Consider the following 21,114-nt stretch of genomic DNA (forward strand, 5'->3'; position numbering starts at 1 on the left):
GAACATAGTTCCCTGTGCTGCACAGTAGAACCTCATTGCTTATCCACTCTAAATATAATAGTTTGCATCTAACAAATCCCAAACTCCCCATTCATCCCACTCCCTCCCCTGTCCCCAGCAACCACAAGTCTCCTCTCCATGGCAGTGATCTGTTTCTACTTTATAGATAGGACCATTTATGCCGTATTTTAGATTCCACATATAAGTGCTAATACTTTGATTTTAGCATTATTTTGGACTTTGGAACTCTAGAACTAATAAGGAACAAATTTGTGTTGTTTTAAGCCACTAAGTTTGTAGTAAGTTTGTTATAACAGCCAAAGGACACTAATGTAGTCAGAAATTAAAATATGCATACAAACAAACATATCCTTGTCTCTTAGAATAACAGTAAACGTAGACAATATAGTAGTCACAGTAGTTCTAGCAGCTTCTAGCTACTGACATTGCATTTTTTACAGGAAGTTCTTCTCTGTGACATACCCACCTCATTTAATTAATATCAGAGCACTGAAAGGAGTATATTTCTACTCCCATTTCACAAAAAACAGTATCATAGAAACCTATTTACACACTGAGTGAGAGGCAGAGCCAGGATTTGGACACTGGGCTGTATGGACTCAGTTTAAAAACTCATACATTGAATGAGCAAGACACAAATTAACGAAGATAAGAATTTAAACATTACTGAAAGGGGTGTTGAAAATCTTTAACAGGTAATATTATAGGTTGAGCTATATCTCAAGTTATGTTGGAGTCCTGACCTCCATTCCTCAGAATTTGGTCTTACTTGATGGTAGAGTTTTACAGAGGCAATCTAGTCAAAATGAAGTCATTAGACTGGGCCCTGAACCAATGTGATTGGTGTCGTTATCCAAAAGGGAACTTTGGTTAAAGAGGCAGAGGAACACAGGGAAAATGCCATTTGAAGACAGAGCAAGAGATTGGGATGATGTTTCTATGAGCCAATGAACCCCAAAGATTTCTGCTGATAGTGACAAGAATGATCAGAAGTTAGAGGAGAGGCAAGAAACAGATTCTTCCTCACGAGGCTCAGAAGGAACCAACCCTGCTGACATCTTGACTTTGGACTTCTGGCCTCCAGAACTGTGAGATCATACATTTGTTTAGTCTAAGCCACCCAGTTGGCAGTACCTCCTTATGGCAGGCCCAGCAGACTAACACAAGTACCAGAAATAATGACAGGATGATAATAACAGCAACAGTGGCTGTTTTTATTTGTTTGTTTGTTTTTAAATTCAGTATTCACTCCCTGTAGTTATAAAATTTAAAAAAGTAGTTCTCATACATCATCTTATTCTATATGTTAGGCTAGCACATTAGCTATCACTGTATGGGGGGGTCTTTGAATAAAACTGGGTCATGTTTCTAATTTAATTAAACACAAACATAAGTGGCATTTATAAAATAATATGTTCTATTTCCTTTTAAAGTATTTCACTTGTCTGACAAATCTTCTTGAGTACTTAAGTTCTATAAAGTAAATGTTAAAATATGTTGAATCCTAGAGACTATTAAATGTTCCTATACTATATATATATGGTAAGATTTAACTTAAAATCAAGCCTAAATCTAATATTGACTTTAATATTTAAGTTTATTCTTCTGGGTTTAGTTATTTTAAAGCTTTCAAGCACATAAAAACACCCAAAATGTACAACTTTCTTAGCCCACATATATAAAAGGTATGGGGTAGATCCTCTCAAACATTCCTATTCTGAATACTAAATCTTTCTCAGGTTGAAAGGTACTTGCTAGGGAACAATTTATCATTACACACAATTCTGGGATAACCTTCTCACTTAGCTGAAGTTACTTAAAGAAGAGGAGGTAGCGACTGAGGCATGATTGGGCTCCTGTCTGTGCACAAGTGGGAGTTTTAAGCCTCATTCATGGCCTCCAATAGAGACTTAAGGGGAAAAAAATGGCCTCGTGTTCCCTATATCTGAGATTTCTTACTCCTTTTTCAAGCTGAAATACATTGCCTTTTTTTTTTTTTTTTTTTTTTTTTTTTTGTCTTTTTAGGCTACATCTGCAGCACATGGGGGTTCCCAAGCTAGGAGTCGAATTGGAGCTGTAGCCCCCAGCCTAAGCCACAGCCACAGCAACCACCAGATCTGAACTGCATCTGCAGTCTACACTGCAGCTCACTGCAATGCTGGATCCTTAAACCACTGAGCAAGGCCAGGGATTGAACCTGCGTCTTCACGGATACTAGTCAGGTTCGTTAACCACTGAGCCAGGACGGTAACTCCTCAAGCCAAAATACATTCTGTACCTCTTCCCATGTGGCTACGCCAATGAGTGGTTTTTGCTTTTCGTTGTTTTCTCTTAAAAGCAAATAATAATACGATGTTCACAGAGTACAAGGGACAATATATTTAAGTGCTTAAGATACATTAGGTAATTTAATCTGTGAATTGAGGTGCTCGGTCCCTGTGGTGGCCTAAGCATCTTATCAGCATCAACAAATGAGAAAAGTCCACTTGTATAAACAAAATGTTCTATAGCTGGATGAGCAGGCGTAACAGAGTCAACATTTTTCAGTCATCATTATCTAGGACCAACACATTAGAGTTAATTAGTTTGACTGTAACCAACTCTAGTAAGCAGTGAATTGGAATACCCCAGGGCCACAGATCACAGGGAACATCAGGTCCTTCAACAACCCTTTACCAACTAGAACAACTCAGCTCAAGGACACTTGCTCACACAGCTGGGTTGCATTTTTGTCCCTTAACAATTCTTGAAGGTCAAAGTTTCTGGCTGATCTGCCCTTGATGAGGCCTGGCATAGGACTGGCACACAATAGGGGTAGGGAGAGAGAAAGCACCCAGAGTTATAAGATAACTAACATGCTATCAACTGCTTCCTGCCTAAAGGTTAAGGTACTGTGGCCTTTAATACGAATCCTAAGTCAGGGGTGTGAGTTATGATTATTGATTAGAAAGTTTATTCTGAGTAGATTTCACCATGGGAAAAATTCTTTGGTTAATAATCCAAAAATAATTACAAGTGTTTATAAAAGTTTACTTACCCCTTCTAGTTCCCCCTTGACTACCCAACTCAGAGAACTGGTCATAATATGGTTCACTGTAGAATTCTAATACCATGAGTTTGACAATGTCTTATAAATATCTGATAAGGTATCCTTTACAAAACTCCTAAGTGACAAGTTAAGGAAGTGAGTCTTAGAGGAGGCTGTCAGGAAGAGGCGATGCTATGATTCAGACCCAGAGCCGTTTGATTCCCAAGCTAGCTCTTCACTCCCTGCCCAACGATTTAAAAGGACTTTTACCCTCTTACATTTGGTTTAGGAGTAAGACTTCTGGTAGACCACTGTGTTCTGAAATTGTGAATTAAAAGGAAAAAAAAAAACAAAACACGAGAACTTTGTTAAACTTTTTCCTTCTCTCGGTTAATGATAAATGAAAATGATACTCTTTTGGGATTTGTGATGAATAAGAATTAACAAACTGAACAGCAAAGAAAAAGCCAAGAGCTATATCCTTACTACATTTCCTTTGGATTGGGAGAGAGGTTAATTTCAGATGGAAAATAGGAAAAGGAGTTATTTCATGTTTGGCATTTCAATCTATCAAACTTGAAAAATGGTAAATGGTAAAATTTCTAATAATTATCTTACAATGGCTGCAAATCTTGGTGCAAATCTTCCCATTATAATAATGATTTAATATATATAGCACCCAGAAACTTACATTTAAATAAGATGACAATTTGTTGCTAGACATGATTTTGTTTAAGCTATTTTTACTTTTTCCCCTCGTGTTAACTCTTGGAAATATCCTGTCAGCACATTTAGCCTTTCCCTTGTTATAGAAGTGTTAACATGCTGCTGTAGTTTGTAGTTTTCCTTTTGTTTAAGGTCAGAGAAAATTTTATGGATAATTTATTTTTATCATTCCTTTTCCCAAGAGTTTGCATTCATTTTATAGTGATAAGCTTTATTTTCTTCTCTGCCAGCCAATCTACAAATTATAAACATACCACAAAAATTCTAGAACATAATGAATCCATACCTTTTGAAACTAAAAATCAACACTTCAGTTTACGCTTCCCCAAAACAATGATCTCTATGTTTTTAGCTTGTTTATTTTAAAATATGTTGAGTCAACAATTAGCGTATTTCAATGATACATAGACATATTTTTTTCCTCCTAGGCAGCCTCTGATTTTCTTTAATCCTACCTTGAAGGAGAATTAGCATTTTGGTGAATCCTAATACCATGAGACATTAAACTTTTTACTGAAGACTCCATGTGGGAAGAAAGACATTTAATAAGGTTCCCTGGCTGATGTTTCCTTTTCTTCCAAAGATCCCCATGACTTCCTTTAGACATTTATCTCCTCTTAGACTTAGTGGGACTTCCAAATAACACATTAGATGAATTTTTGCAGTAAACAACTTTGCTTTTGAAGTTATGTAGCTAGAAGTGACTTTTAAAATTACAATTGGCTCTAGTTATACTGTATTAATCATGCTAAATCATGAATTCTTACAAAGTGAAAAGTTGCAATAAAATTGTTCTTTGACTTTTTCAGAATTCAAATTTTAGCAAATAATGACATTGACATAAAGTTACACACTTATAGACATTTAACTAAAATTTAATTATTTATTTTAATATTTATTTTTCATTATGCAGGTTTTTTTCCCCTGTGTTTTAGAGGCAATACTTTCCTCAGATCTGACATATTTTCAGAGAAACTTGTAGAGCCTTAGCACTGTGCTTTTGAGTGCTGGTGCATAAATTGTCTATGCTGATAGGAAAAACCCTGCAGTGCTCTCATCTTTTTAGCCCTTGCCCTCAACTAGCATAACACACTCAGGAAAACATAAAGTTTGATAGTAGCAGCAGTCCCTTGAAAAGCTATCTATATCTATAAATTTATATATAGTAATATATATATATAAATATACATAAATTGTGTGTAATGTGTATAAATTTCATATATATTTATATATAAATTATATATAAAGTTATGTATATGTATATATAAATTTTGTTCTTACGTATGCCTCACCATCATAAGGAAATACAAATTTGATAAAAGTAAATCTTTTCCTTGAGGCCAAGGAAACAAATACCCTGAGCACATTTCCTTCTGTCTCACATCTCCTGCTGGGATTTCAAATGGCCCTTCACAACTGGACATCCCAGGGCATCAGAGCCTTCCAATTTAGTCCCTTTAGGTTACACTCCCCACCTCTAGTCCCAAAGGAGAGGAGGAATGGATTTGGAGGGGCAAGTACAGTGAGCTTGTCTCAATTATCTACATTATTATAATTTACTATTTGAATATACAGACATACACAATGAATGCCTATACACGCCTCAGATAGTCACATCTTTCAGGGCCTAGCGAGACTCTGAAAGGCCTTAGAAAAGTTATCTGTCACCTGCACATTTGCCATTTAATGAGATTTTTAAAATTAAAGGGTTGTTATTAAATGTTATGAAAATATAAAGGAAATTCAAAGGGAGCAGATAGAAAATACTCAACTGAATATTTTTTAGACCAAAAAATTAAAAAGATGGAAAATCCTACAGAGAATTTCTGAGAACGAAATTTTAAAATGCATTGAAACCATCTGGAGATTGATTTTGAAGTCTATACATCTCAAAATTTTTTTCTTTGAAAACTTCAGGTTTTCAGATGTTGATACATTGCCTACAGAGAATAAACTGCAATCCACAAGGCAGCAGCCTGGACTGCAAAATTTTGCAGCCTTAGGTTACATGACCAGATCTGCAGGCTCTGGATTGGTTAAGAGGATCCTTATGGAGTTTCTTGCTGAATTACAAGGTTCTCTTTGCATATTTATACTGAGCACATAGATAATGGAAATGGACTTTTCAAGGGTGCACATATTTTCCACATAAAACAATACATATTAAATAAGTTAAACTTGTTTTAAAAACAGAAGAATATTTTTTCCCCAGAACCACTTAATAGAAACAAAAAAGAATCACAACCCAGTAGTAGAATGACAGTTTTAACAAAAATTTGATAAGATTGAAGAGTTGTCAGAAATTAAATAATGAGCTTTTGGGATGCTATTTTTAAAAGCCATTTTTAATTCCTTTATAATTGGCAGGGCATATTTGATATAAATATATTTATAGATACACAAACACCTACACAGTGTACATGTCTCTTTGTAGTTGCATTAGATTATTTCAGATGAAAGCCAACTATTAAAAAGCTGGCGGTTTGTTTTACAGATACATTTTTAATTTATCTCTATATAAATAAACAGATCTCTATCATTAATTTCACAGCAATTCTGTTTATTGTTTTTATGAAAAGACTCAATCCTTTGGCTTTCTTATTAACTGAAGTGCTTTTGTATTAACCTACTTGGAAAGGAGAAGAAAAGAAGACAAATCTTATAATCTAGAAAAGAAATTGTTTGGGCCAAGGTTCAGAGTGATGCTTTGAGTTTGCAGGGTAGAAAATTTTATAATAATATTTCCCTTCTAATGAATTTGAGATTTTTAAAATGAATAGTAGCACTTTTCATTTAACTTTGGGTATAAATTTGCAAAAGTATTTTAGTCATACTCTTTTTTTTTTTTTTTTTTTTTTGCCAAAATTGAAATTGTCTTTGCTATCTTCTACCAGTGTCCTATTGGCAGGAGTTGTTATCAAAATGTACTACTTATTCTTTTGGAGAATGCCACTAATAGAGCAATAAAGATTATATCAAAATGTACTACTTATTCTTTTGGAGAATGCCACTAATAGAGCAATAAAGATTAGTTTGAACACTTTCTAATTGTATGTTTGATTTTGATATTAAATGTTAATTTTTTCTATTTAGAATATAAACAAGTTATTCTAAGATATTTATAATTTCATGATTTAGCAATCAATTGTTAATTTACAGTTTGTTATTATTTCTTGTGAATATCAAATGTTAATGATTTGGTTTTGGGGTTGGGGAATGTTTTTGAAACAGCATAAAGGGAAAGTGACAAATTTGAATACATTCAAATGAAAACCTCTATACAATAAAAGACATGATTAACTAAATTTAATCTAGGAACCAAACTGAGAAATAGATTTTCATTGTATATAATATACTAAGAATTACTATCCAGAATATATAATCTATTCCTAAGAAGCAAAATGAAAAATATCAATAATTCAATCAGAAAATAAGCAATGGATATAGGTAATTCAAAAAAGAGAAAACAGATTGGCTAAAAACATGTAAAATGTTAAATTACAATGAAAATTAAGGTAACGTAATTTTAAACAAAGGTAGTGCTTTTCATCTGATCAACTGGCAAATATAGTCTGAAAATATTGCTTCAGAGAAACTGGGGAGAGGCAGGAATCCCTGTATACTGCTAGTGGGAGTGTTCAGTGCCACAGAATTAGGCAGAATCTAATAAATGTATAAAAGTATAAGTGCTATGGTAGGCAAAACTCTAAAGTGGCCCCCATGATCACTACCCCTCCCCCCTTGGAAGATACACAGATGGCCAACAAGCACCTGAAAAAATGCTCAACATCCCTGATTATTAGAGAAATGCAAGTCAAAACTACCCCTAGCTACTACCTCACATCAGTCAGAATGGCCATCATTAAAAAAAGTTCACAAATAACAAATGCTGGAGAGGGTGTGGAGAAAAGGGAACCCTCCTCCTCTGTTGGTGGGACTGTAAACTGGTACAACAACTATGGAGAACAGTATGGAGGTACCTTAGAAAACTATACGTAAAACTACCATATGACCCAGCAATCCCACTTTTGGGCATATATCCAGACAAAACTCTCCTTATAAAAGACGCATGGCTGAGTAGTATTCCATTGTGTATATATATCACATCTTCCTAATCCAATCGTCTATTGATGGACATTTGGGTTGTTTCCATGTCCTGGCTATTGTGAATAGTGCTGCAGTGAAGTCAGAAAGACAAAGACAAATACCATATGATATCACTTATAACTAGAATCTAATATAGAGCACAAAGGAAACTTTCCACAGAAAAGAAAATCATGGACTTGGAGAATAGATTTGTGGTTGCCAAGGGGGAAGGGGAGGGAGTAGGAGGGGCTGGGAGCTTGGGGTAAATAGATGCAGGATGTTGCCTTTGGGATGGATTAGCAATGGGATCCTGCTGTGTAGCACTGGGAAGTCTGCCTAGTCACTTATGATGGAACACGAAATGTGAGAAAAAAGAATGTATACTTGTAAGTGTAACTGGGTCACCACGTTGCACAGTAGAAAAAAAATATATAAATAAATGATAAAAATTTTGAAACACTGATGAACTGAAAAACTGCAAGAATATTTTAATAAACTTATTCTCTTCACCAGATGTTAACTTTTGTCACATTTACTTTGAGTGTGTGTAGACCTATTTTTGCTGAACAGTTTTGGATTAAATTACATATATCATGAATGTCTTCCCTTAATTCCTTCAGTAAATCTATTCTCTAAAACAAAAGGATATTATTTTATATGCAATGCAATAAAAAAGAGGAATTTTAACATCTTGAGAGTACTATTGTTTAATAGACCACTCACATTCAAATTTTGCTGATTGTCTTAATAAGGTCCTGCATAGAATTTTTCTTCTAATCCAGATGATTAGAATGATTCCTTACCTTTGCCATTCATGACACTAGCATTTCTTTCTTTCTTCCCCTCCCTCCCTTTCTTTCTCCCTCCTTCCCTTCCTTCCCCTTCTTTTCCTTTCTTTTTTGGGCCACACCTGAAGCATATGGAAGTTCCCAGACTTGGGGTTGAATCTCTGGCCTACACCACAGCCATAGCAAGGCAGAATCTGAGCCTCGTCTGAGACCTACACCACCGCTCACAGCAATGCAGGATCCCTCATCCACAGAGAGAGGTCTGGGATCTAATCCGCAACCTTATGGATACTAGTCAGGTTCATTTCCACAGTGCTATAGTGGGAACTCCCTCGATTAATTGTTTTGGTGTTCAAATTTTTCAAGACTTTGCTATTCGGAGCCCTTTATATTTCTTACATGTTTCTATCATTTTTGAGCATTTAAAATTATCCTAACACTATAAAGTACTGTACTTTCCCTCCATAACCCTTCAGTTAACCATTTCTCCATAATTCCTTGATTCTTTATAGCGGGAAATGGTAGGTTAGCAACAAAAATATGTTCAAACGTGCTCATGGCTATGGGTGTCTTTACTTCTCAGCAAGCAGAGAAGATACTTATGCCTCTATTGCTGCCCTTCAGATTTTTTCTTTATGTTCCCATTCCCTATTTGTATCTCCATGCTCTCATGGTAAGAATCCTGGATCCAAGTGTACAGTTGATTTTGAGAAAATGCAGCCATGGCACTGAAGGCACTGTGGGAGAATGCTTAGAAGGCCAACACCACTTAACAGATGAGCCTTGGGAAGCTGACGTAGATGGATGCTCTCCCTTTGGCTCTGTCTTCAGTTACACTGTCCAATACTGTCTGATGACAAGGGAATACTACTAACATTGGGAAGGGAAATAAGGGGCCCTTGCCCTGTGAATGAAGTATTCTGGGCAATCTAGGCTTCATCTTCCTACTCGGGAAGCAGAGTCAGGTATAGTAAAGACAGAGGTTGATGTGTATATTGTATTTTATACTTGATTACAGCATTGTATTTTTTTTTTTTTTTATGTATTTGGCATATGGAAGTTCCCAGGCAAGGGGTCAAATTGGATCTGTAGCTGCTGGCCTACACCACAGCGACAGCAACACCGGATCCAGGCTATGGCTGCAGACTACACCATAGCTCACAACATTGCAAGATCCTTAACCCACTGATCAAGGCCAGAGATTGAACATAGGTTCTCAGGGATACTAGTTGGATTTGTTACTGCTGAGCCAAGATGGGAATTCCCATAGAATCATAGTCTTATATCTGGACTTATAAATGACACTATCAGAGAGTAAGCTGAATGCTCTACTCCACTGTCTGAGAAGATTTTAATAAATATTGGAAATACATCAAAAAATAAAAATAAATTCTATTCTCCCACTGGAAATTTACATACAGAGTTGAAAAAAGGAAAATCTAATGTCAAAGTGGGACGGCATCAATTTTCATGAAAAACATTTTCCTATTTTTACTGCACGTCAATCCAAATAAAAATAATTTTGTACAGAGTTCCCGTCGTGGTGCAGTGGTTAACAAATCCGACTAGGAACCATGAGGTTGTGGGTTCGATCCTGGCCTTGCTTAGTGAGTTAAGGATCCGGTGTTGCTGTGAGCTGTGGTGTAGGTCGCAGATGCGGCTCGGATCCAGCGTTGCTGTGGCTCTGCTGTAGGCTGGCAGCAACAGCTCCAATTGGACCCCTAGCCTGGGAAACTCCATATGCCATAGGAAGCAGCCCTAGAAAAGGAAAAAAGACAAAAATAATAATAATAATAATAATTTTGTACATAGATTGTACTTTTCTGTTTTGATGCAATAATAATCATTTAATATTCATACAAGGTTTGTCCAGTTGAAGCCAACATATGTTGATACAATATAATAAAATGTGAAAATTAACATTTTTAGAAGACAGTCGATTTAATGTAGCTCACTTTTGCTTCTTAAAATTTATGAAACTGTTCATTTTAATTCATTACTTTCAGACAACTGAATTCTTTTGAATTCAATAGCAAAAAACGAGGAAAATTTGATTTCCTATCAATTTCATTGTCATATAATTATCATTTAAATAGAAAGAAATATTGTATTACACTAGATTCAAAGTAATCATCATCATCAGAAAGCATTTAACAAGATTCAAAATTATTTGAATGTATAGTGTGTATAGTGGAGAAGTTCAGCCTCGGTGTCAGTCTAGAAATAGTTATCACTTAGATTAAATTAAGATATAATTTTTGTCTATTGAGTTACTAAAATATTTCTTGCATTTGTACTTAAGAGCTTAGTTCTTATACAAAATTATTGTTATTACATGAAACTTTAAAAATTCATCTTGCTTTTAAAGAAATTATCTTTTCAAATAGCCTCTTCTAACTGGAGTAAATTCTAGCTATTCTTTGTCATATTGGTCACCCAACTAGTCACCTGGCCAAAAGGAGAGCGATCCTCATTTATCAGTCTAGGCTGGGAAGCACCCTTAAAACCGTTTGGCCAGGTGCTTAAAGTTATCCCTTTGGGATGCTCCCTAGGCCTGGGAGTCTTTTCTGCTGTACTTCCTGAGAGAGAAGACTTTCTATTCCATTCTGGTTTAAATGTAAAATATCACGTTTAGAAAAATGTCCAAGGCAAATGATAAGGCCTCACTGTAAATTATCAGAAAAGAAAGTGAGTCAGGACCCCTATTCAATTCTTTGGGTCTATACTTTATGTTCTATGAAGAAATTATTACAAGAAATTATAATATTTTTATGTATTAAATTAGATATGTAGAAACACTTTTACTTCAATGTAAAGATAATGGGAACTAGCTCTCTTGAGTAAGAGTATTAATGTGCTATAAACAGGCATTATTTTTATATTTTTTTATTTAGGAAAGAGATAAATTCTCATTTAAAGCAACGCAATTTGGACAACAAGAAGGAACACAAATGCTGAGGAATCAATATAAGTAAACCACAGATAATTGTAGAGATGTTGATGATGGTAAGAACTATAATACATACCGCACCTAGAACTTACACTTTACCATGAACAAAATGTATATATATATATATACATACAAGTGCATACATATATATACACACATATATATATGCAAAGTTTCTACAATTTACATGTATGTACATATACACACATGTGTGTGTATATATATATATATACTATATATAATTTTACATATATAAGTATGAGGTAGTGCTTTTTTTTTTTTTTTTTTTTTTTTTTTTTGTCTTTTTAGGTACGCACCTGCGGCATATGGATGTTCCCAGGCTAGGGGTCCAATCAGAGCTGTAGCCGCTGGCCTATGCCACAGCCATAGCAACGCAGGATATGTAGCCACTGGCCTACACCACAGCTCATGGCAACGCCAGATCCTTAACCCACTCAGTGAGGCCAGGGATCAAACCCACATCCTCATGGATACTAGTTGGATTCATTTCCACTGCACTACAATGGGATCTCTGAGTTAGCATCATTTTTATCTTTGTTTTAGCAGCATGCCCAAGATCATTCAACTTTGTTAAAGACCTAGGAATGTATATGAAGATCTGATGACAGTTAAATTAGCCCAAAACTATCTCAGAACTGGTCTTGGATATAGTCGAAGTGAGCAAACAAGGAATGTATCTTTAAAGAACTATGTTGTCATGTGAGAACAGAGTTAGAAAAGAGTAGGACGAGACCAATATATGGAATTTAAAAATTCAGTACCAAAACTTTCGTATAAAGATGGGGTCACTCTTTCTGTCGGAACTTTACTGTACCTGAGGCAGACAGAAAGTATAATTGATAGGACATGGCATTGGAAGCAGATGCAAGTGGTTTGAAGCTCAGTTTTACAATTTTTTTTTTTTTTTTTTTGTCTTTTTGCTATTTCTTTGGGCCGTTCCCGCGGCATATGGAGGTTCCCAGGCTAGGGGTCGAATCAGAGCTGTAGCCACTGGCCTACGCCAGAGCCACAGCAACGCAGGATCTGAGCCATGTCTGCAACCTACACCACAGCTCACGGCAATGCCGGATCATTAACCCACTGAGCAAGGGCAGGGACCGAACCCGCAACCTCATGGTTCCCAGTCGGATTCGTTAACCACTGCGCCACGACGGGAACTCCTACAATTGTTTTTTTTCTACTTGAATGACCAAGGACAAGTTATTATCCATTAATGGGCTGTACCCATTTCTTTGTGATATATAAAAGGATTTTATGAGAATCCTGGTCAATGAAACCTAGTAAAAATGGTTGGTTCAAGAAGGCTCTTTTACTGCAATTTTCCTTCTTGCATCATTGACTTCTATGCCACATGCATTTCCTAGATTTTAATCTCTTAGCCCTTACTCCTTTCCTTATCATTCTCAGCAAATTGCTTGACTTCTACATCACAGAGAAGTACCTAGAAGGTATAAACTTTATGAGTTTAACTTCTTCCAGTTGGGAGGACAGATACTAAATTAATAAACAGTCCAAAGTTCTTTTGCTATCATTATGTATTCTTAAGCAGGAGCATAAATCTGAGGATGTGTAACCTGTTACTATTTTTCTGGTACAACACACTGCCTGGATAATTGATTTTTAAACTCTGGTTCTTAGACTACCTTCAAAGTAAACTAGAATGTCAACAAAGTAAAGACTCTTGTTCCCATCCTAGAACTTCTGAATAAGTATCTCTGGGGATGGCACACTATAATACATATGCTTAACAATTTTCCCAGGTATTCTTCTTGACTCAAAATTTGAGAGTAACTGCATTTATGTATTTTTCACACACTGGGAGACTAATATAATGTTGGATACATGGGTAACATTAAAAAATATTTGAATGAAAAGCTAAAGACCAATAGAAATCTCTGTCATTTCTGAAAGGCATTTTTACTCAACTCACCACACATTGCATAACCGGGTCTTGGTGTTTACTCTCTTAATGTGTCTGTGTGCTCCTGACAATGGCAGAGTAAATGGGCTTTGCACAGAGAGTCCCTGCCCAGTGCACATGGCTATCCCTCATCCAGCCTCTCTTTACTACACCAATCTCCTTTCTTTTCTTTTTTCTTTCTTTTTCTTTTTTTGGTCTTTTTAGCTATTTCTTGGGCATATGGAGGTTCCCAGGCTAGGGGTTGAATCGGAGCTGTAGCCACCGGCCTACACCAGAGCCACAGCAACGCGGGATCCGAGCCGCATCTACAACCTACACCACAGTTCACGGCAACTCCGGATCGTTAACCCACTGAGCAAGGGCAGGGACTGAACCCCCAACCTCATGGTTCCTAGTCGGATTCGTTAACCACTGTGCCACGATGGGAACTCCCTCTCTCTTTCTTTTCTGCCCCAGCTCCACAGGCCCCCTGCCTCACTCCCATCAGGATTTTTGAACATTCTTTGGCTTCCTAGAAGTTTCTTCTGTTAGAGGCTCAGAGGCTTGCTCCCTTACCTCCTTCAATCATTACTCAAGGGTTTTAAAATTGCAACTTTTGTCCTGACCCAGAGTTCTCCTTCATCTTCCCTAGTTTATTTCTGTACAAAGTACTTATTGCTATGTTTTAAATTATTATTATTCAGGTATAGTTAATTTAAAATGTTGTGTTAGTTTCAGGTGTACAGCAAAGTGATTCAGTTATACATATGCATACATTTTTCAGATTCTTTTCCCATATAGGCTATTAGAGAATACTGAGTAGATTTCCTTGTGCTATACAATCGGTCTTTATTACTTATCTATTTTATATATGGCAGTGTGAACATGTTAATCCCCCAAACTCCTAATTTATCACCCATCCCCAGCTTTCCCCTTTGGTAAGCATAAGTTTGTTTTCGAAATCTGTGAGTCTGTTGCTGTTTGTTAAAGAGGGCATTTGTATCAGTTATTAATTTTTAATACAAAAAATAATTTATTTTATTGCATATCTCTCAGAACTAGATTATAAATTCCATGATGGCAAGGTTTTAGCTGGTTTTGTTCATTGCTACAGATCTATATAAGTGCTCAATAAATTCTCTTTGACCAACCAAATATGAAAGTTTTTAACCTTCCATTATCCGTGTCTGTCATCCTATATAATACATCTGAATGTATACATCACATATATAATTTTTCTCTTTTGGAATTTGAATCATTATATGACAGACAATAACATTTAGTTCTTCAAATTCAGATAATGTTTACATGCAAATCAAGAGTATGTTTTTGACATGCTGGTCCACATAAACAGCAATGGGGAAACATGATTACGAATAAAATAGTGTAAACGTAAAAATGTTGGGACTTAGTAATTGAACCATGAAAGGTGACAATCTTTTATTCTTGTCAGCCATGGAAGAATGGATTATCCAAATATAATAGGTTTTAAAAAAATAAAATCAAAGAATAGCATTGAAGACAGTCTTTCTAAAGCTCTTTATATAAGAAAACTTCCTGGAGTGTTTTAATGATAAGAGGGTACTTATCTTCCTTATATGGCAGAATTCAGATATTTTTATTTAATTTTATTTTTTTCTTTTTATGGCCACACTTGTGGCATGTGGAAGTTCCCAGGCTAGGAGTTGAACCGCAGCTGCAGCTGCCAGTCTACACCACAGCCATGGCAAAGCTGGATCCTTACCCCACTGAACAAAGCCAGAGGTCAAACCCACATCTTCATGGATACTAGCTGGATTTCCCACTGAGCCACAAGGGAAACCCCAGATATTTTTAACCACTTAAAATATAAGTCAATCTTAAATAATGGGGGAGGGGGATATTAACTTTTTTAACTTGAGATTTATGGTAATATGTTGCATACTTCCTTCCTTGGCCTCCTTTTATCTATCTCTGCATACCTCTGCCCAGTCTACTCTTTCATTTCTCACTGTCTCCTCTGTCACCATTATAGGGCAAACCACTCACATTTTTCTTCTAGAAAATCTTTACATGCTATACAAACTTTTTAATTAAAAAAGTGCTAAAGAAACTTTCTCTTTTATCTACTTATGCAACTTTTGTGCTAGGTTTCTGGAAACACCAGTCAGGATTTAGGAAGTTGTCTGTGGAGGTTAGGATTTATTGCAGAATGAAGACTGAGAAATATGGAAACTACACTCCTCTTTCTCTAGGGGGCAGGGAGGTGGGTGTTTGCAGCAAAACAAATTGCTTGGAAGAGCATTTTGTTGACAAAGAATCATCTGAATTCCTCCATCTCCACCTTTATCTTTACAAGGGGTAAGGACTTAGGATTCATTTTATAGGAATTCTTGTTGTAGAAAAGCTCTCCTTCCATATGTAGCAATGAGTGTTGCTTCCTGGTGTTAGGAGAATTTGAAGAGGGGAAGTAACCTGAAAACCTGCCCCTTTCTGACTTGGGGAATCAGAAGCAGTGCGTATGGGAGAGGGAAGTAAGATAAATCCAGAGATAAAGAAGAGAATTGGCAAATCACCTTACTTCTTTCTCCATTGTTTCCTACGCCAGGTTATCACCCAGCCAGCCTGCACTTAGAAATATCCAAAAGGCACCTTAGGGAGAGGATCAGGGAGTGAGAAGGGAAGCTTGATGAGAGGTGTTTTTATCTAAGAAATACCAAATATCAAAGGAACTGTACCTATCACATCTGATGAATCTTTATGCAGAATCAAGAACTTAGTTATTTTTAACCCTTCTGACCAATACGTAAGAGATAGGAGGAAGTTAAAGACAAATATGAAAACCTATAGACAGGCAACATAACCCATATGTTTTGATGCACATTTGTAATGTTGTTTTATTTTTAATTTTTTTTCTTTTTCTTTCTTTCTTTTTTTTTTTGCTTTTTAGGGCTGCACCTGTGACATATGGAAGTTCCCTGGCCAGGTGTAGAATCGGAGCTACAGCCGCTGACCTACGCCACAGCCATGTGTAGGATCTGAGCCACGTCTGTGACTTACACCATAGCTCTTGGAAACACCAGATTTCCAGCCCATTGAGTGAGGCCAGGGATCGAACCTGTGTCATAATGGATACTGGTGGGTCTCATGTCTCCTGAGCCACAATGGGAACTCCTGTAATGTTATTTCATTTCCATTTTGATCAAATGATCTCAATCCCATGATTAAAAACTTCAATGTCTTTCCCTTACTATAAGATGCCAATTTTTAATATCTACAGAGTTTGGCCATTGCTTATTTAATTGATATCATCTTGTTCTAGTTTCTGCCTGGGTCACAAGATTCCAATAGATATTTCAGTTTCTTACACATGCCAAGCATTTTGCAGTAGAGTGTCTACCTAGCCCAGTCCCCTTCCAATTTTTCCATCTATTCTAACACACCCTCCAGTGCTTACCTGAAATACTATTTTCTATGAGTTCTTCTATAGTATCTCAATCTTACCACATTATTTTTCTTAGCATTCTTTCCTTATCTTTCTAGCACTATGATATGCTATAATTATACACTTATTTGTGTAAGTATGTTTCATGTCTATAAGCTCCTTGTTTTGGGGGACTGTCCCCATTTTTTGTTTTGTTTTGTTTTATTTTTAGGGCTTCACCTGCAGCATATGGAAGTCCTCAAGCTAGGGGTTGAATCAGAGCTGAAGCTGCCGGCCTACACCATAGCTCATGGCAATGCCAGACCCTTAACCCACTGAAAGAGACAAGGGATTGAACCCACATCCTCATGGATACTAGTCATGTTCTAAACAGGCTGAGCCACAACCGGAATTCCTGTCCCCATTTTTTTATTCACCACTACCTACTCAGAGATTGGTGTGAGGTTGGCATCTCTCCCTCTTTTTTTTTTTTTTTAATGCAAACTAGATATAAGTTGTTTGCAAGGAAGCTTTGGTATCTGCTCTATCATGTCTCTTTAATTACATTGTTAACATTTTGTAGTTACTTATATTCTTTAGCACCATTATATATATGTCTGGTTTAGTTTGAACCCAAGTAATTTTAATCTGTAATAAAGGGTCTTAAGTGAACTGGATTTTTAAATTTGTATAAAGTCTTCTTTGGAATAGGAATCAAATTTAGAAGAAATTATAAACTATGGTTAATGGAAGCTATTTCTCACTCTCATCACTCTCATCATTGACTCACTGATATCACTGAGATTTTAAACACCAATAAGCTACTGTGTTAAATGTATTCTTAAATCCCAGAAAAAAGGTGTATATCTATATATAAAGGAGTGCAGGTAGCAATTTTCCTGTTACATTAACATGATGATTTGTGTTTGAAGAAATGAAAAAGAGTGCATTTCGATGGAATGGAATGTAATTGGTCAACTCAAAGTTTACATGAATGTACTGAGTATTGCAGTGAAATTACAAGTATAGATTCACCCACAACCTTGATGGTGAATTTTTGTCATCAATATCATGATGCTCTAAGGGGGGAGGGGGGCTGAGGAATTTGTCTGAAAATGTATCAGCTTAGGATCACAGAAATTCCCTATTTGCCTCACCCCCTCATAACTCAGGTAATTTGCTTGATTCTCTGAACTTTTTGGAGTCATCTGTCATAAAACAGGTATACCTATTTGGCTAAACTCTATATAACCTATACCTAACAGGCTTTGAAAATTGCTAATACATATGAAGCGCTAAACATTGTGTTTGCATGTAGTAGGTACTCAACTAATGGCAGCTGTTTTAGAGCATAGAGCATCTCTCAGCCCACAATGAGTTCATAAATACCAGGTGAGGTAGAGCCCAGCCCCTGAATCATTAGGTGGGCTGGACAAATAAGCAGCATTAAGAGCTCTCTTTCTTTCAACTCTTCATTATCTGGACCATCAGGTGAAAAAGTGATTTTATTTTTATCTCTTCTCAGTCCTACAGAATAACAACAGAACTGCTAAGGCATTGATAATGACTATCTCTTGGGCATGTCTACCCACAAGGGTAAAGAACTCATTATTGACCTGGGGTCAAGGGTGGTGTTCTACATACACCAGATGCTCAACACACCTGTGTTAGTCAGCTGTCCCCTTTTCGTAAACATTTATTTCTTAAATTTTAGTCTTTTAACTTTTCTGTTGGGGTTCTCTCTCCCTCTCTTGTACACTTTAATACTCATAGGTTCATTTTTTTTCCCATTAAAAAATTTGATGGTTTCTGCTTCAACTGTTTCAGAATCTTCCCTGTTGTTAAGAGATAGATTAAAAATAGCTCAATATCCTGTTGTTCAAATGATGCCAAAGAAACAAGTTATAATGTCTCTTACACAAATACATAGTAAACAACTATTTTATATTTGAATAACTTAAGAAATCTTTAACTAGTAATGGATAGTAACTCTCTATCAGCTGGGGATTTGCATAGTGCCATTGGTGTGACCTGGCCGGTTACCTCACTTGAGATAAATCGTTAAGTGTATGAGTGTGATAACAATGCTGACATTGGCACTTTGGAATTTCAATGTTGAAAAATAGAGTCAACATTTTAATCAAATGCTGATAGTAATAATAGAAAATTCATGTATACAATAAAGAAGTATTAGAGCCTTTTTTTCAATGGATATATTGCAAATTTAAAATCTTTGTAATTGTTTCCTACTGTGTCAAGAAGTGCCCTGTGTAAAGTTTTGTACACTTAATGCTATTCTTTATGAGTTTTCATTTTAACATTAGAAGCTGATCTTTAACAAAATACCAAATCTCTAGGTAAAAGGATTCTTAAATGTGAATCAATATTAAAAAAAAAAAAACCTGCTTTAGAAATATCTCTGAATATTAGAGATACTGGAGAAGGAAGGTTACAAAAAGACAGCTATTTGGCAAATATTAGCAGAAAATAATCAGCAACCAGAGAATCATTCTGTGTCCATATTGGACTTATTAAAATTATTTACTGGAAGTCTTTTCTTTCTTTTTTTAAATTCTAAATGAAAGGTTCAAGACATGTCACTTTTATATTTACTTAAACTTTCAACTCTGCTGTGATCCTGATAACTTTTAAAGAAGTTACACCAAATTTTAAAAATTAAAGAAAATTGACTCAAACATAATTAGCTTCCTATGTGATATTAAGGAAGCAACTAAATATCAAGATAAGCAACTAAACTTTAGATTTTCCATACTTGACTATTGTAAAAAGAAGGTATAAAAATAGACCCTAGTAGGGCAAATGCAGAGACACTTTGCTGATCCTATGTAAATAGCAGACAGGAAGACTACACTGGAGTGTTAGTCACATGAGCGAATCACAAATAAGACGGGTCATATTTCCCAAAAGCAAATGTTGAGACGTGTTTTACTAGAAGCCAACTCAAGGATGAATTTTTGAAAGTGTAGATTTTCCCAAGAAATCAAAAGAAGCTTTGAGTAGTGGACCTATGAAAATATCTTCCAAAGAGAACATTAAGAATTGTCCTCAACTCACCTTTATGTTAAAGCAATTAAAATCATCTTGCAAAGTTCTAGGGTTATCCTTCATTTCAAGAAGACTTTTGAATTGGAAGTGGGGGGCTGACACATAGAGCCTTTGGAAAAATAAATTCCTAAATGTCTTCAGCAGGTTATAGACCTGCCCTAGAATTTTAGAATGTCCATTTACAGTGGACCCACATAGGTGATATTTAGGCACATAACACTGTTTTACCATGTCAGTTTTATCACTAAGACTCAGTTATCAGGCATTTCCAAGGTAATTTATATGATGCACCTCTCTAACAGTGCTAGTCATCAAAGCTGAGTGGAACAAATATGCAATCAAACTTTATTTATTTAGCTTGAATATATGAATTAGTTCCTGCTGTTTTAACAAGTATCCAACTGGCATTTGTTAGAATTAAATGATGATCTCCCAGTGAGAAATATAGTATGTTGGCAATCATTAGCATTTTATTGACCAATTTGGAATCACTGAATAAAACTGAAATCAAACAAATGGCTGTTTGTATAGTAAATAAGAACAAGGAAAAAAAAAAAAACTTACCCCTCCAGCACTATTAATTCTTTTCAAAAGATTAATGTGGAAATACTAACAGGAAGTAAAAAAAAAAATTGCTTACCTATCAGATTTAGCACTAGCCCTCAAAGGTCACAGTTGGAATTTCTACAAATTTCCAAATCCTATTTCATATATGGGAAGCAATGTCCTTAAAATAAACAGAACTGAAATGTGCAGTATTCATGATTCCTCATAAAGCTTGTTTTCATTTTGTTTACATAGCTAATGTCACTATATTTTGCACAAATATTTGGGTTATTGTTTTCCCAAGATGTTCACAACGTTTTATGAGTACTTTCTCTAATAATGTTTTCTGTGTTAAGGGATACCACAAGGACATATGAGTGTGTCGGTAGTATTTGTCCTTTAATTCAGGGAATCTAAAGGGTTTTGAATGTTTGAGGGGAAGTGGGGATTTAGCAGTAATGTTTTGTGAAATTATACTGAGGCAGGTAAAAGAAAGGGAGAGGAAAGAAAGGAAAAGATGGAAAGGGGGAGAGGTTGGGAATTCATAGCAAGTATTTCTTTCATCAGGACATTATACAT

This window comes from Sus scrofa, chromosome 1 (assembly GCF_054392235.1).
Source record: "Sus scrofa isolate SSC_HxYL_T2T_F1_AM1 chromosome 1, Sscrofa_HxYL_maternal_Yorkshire_Landrace_v2.0, whole genome shotgun sequence".
NCBI classification, from domain to species: Eukaryota; Metazoa; Chordata; class Mammalia; order Artiodactyla; family Suidae; genus Sus; species Sus scrofa.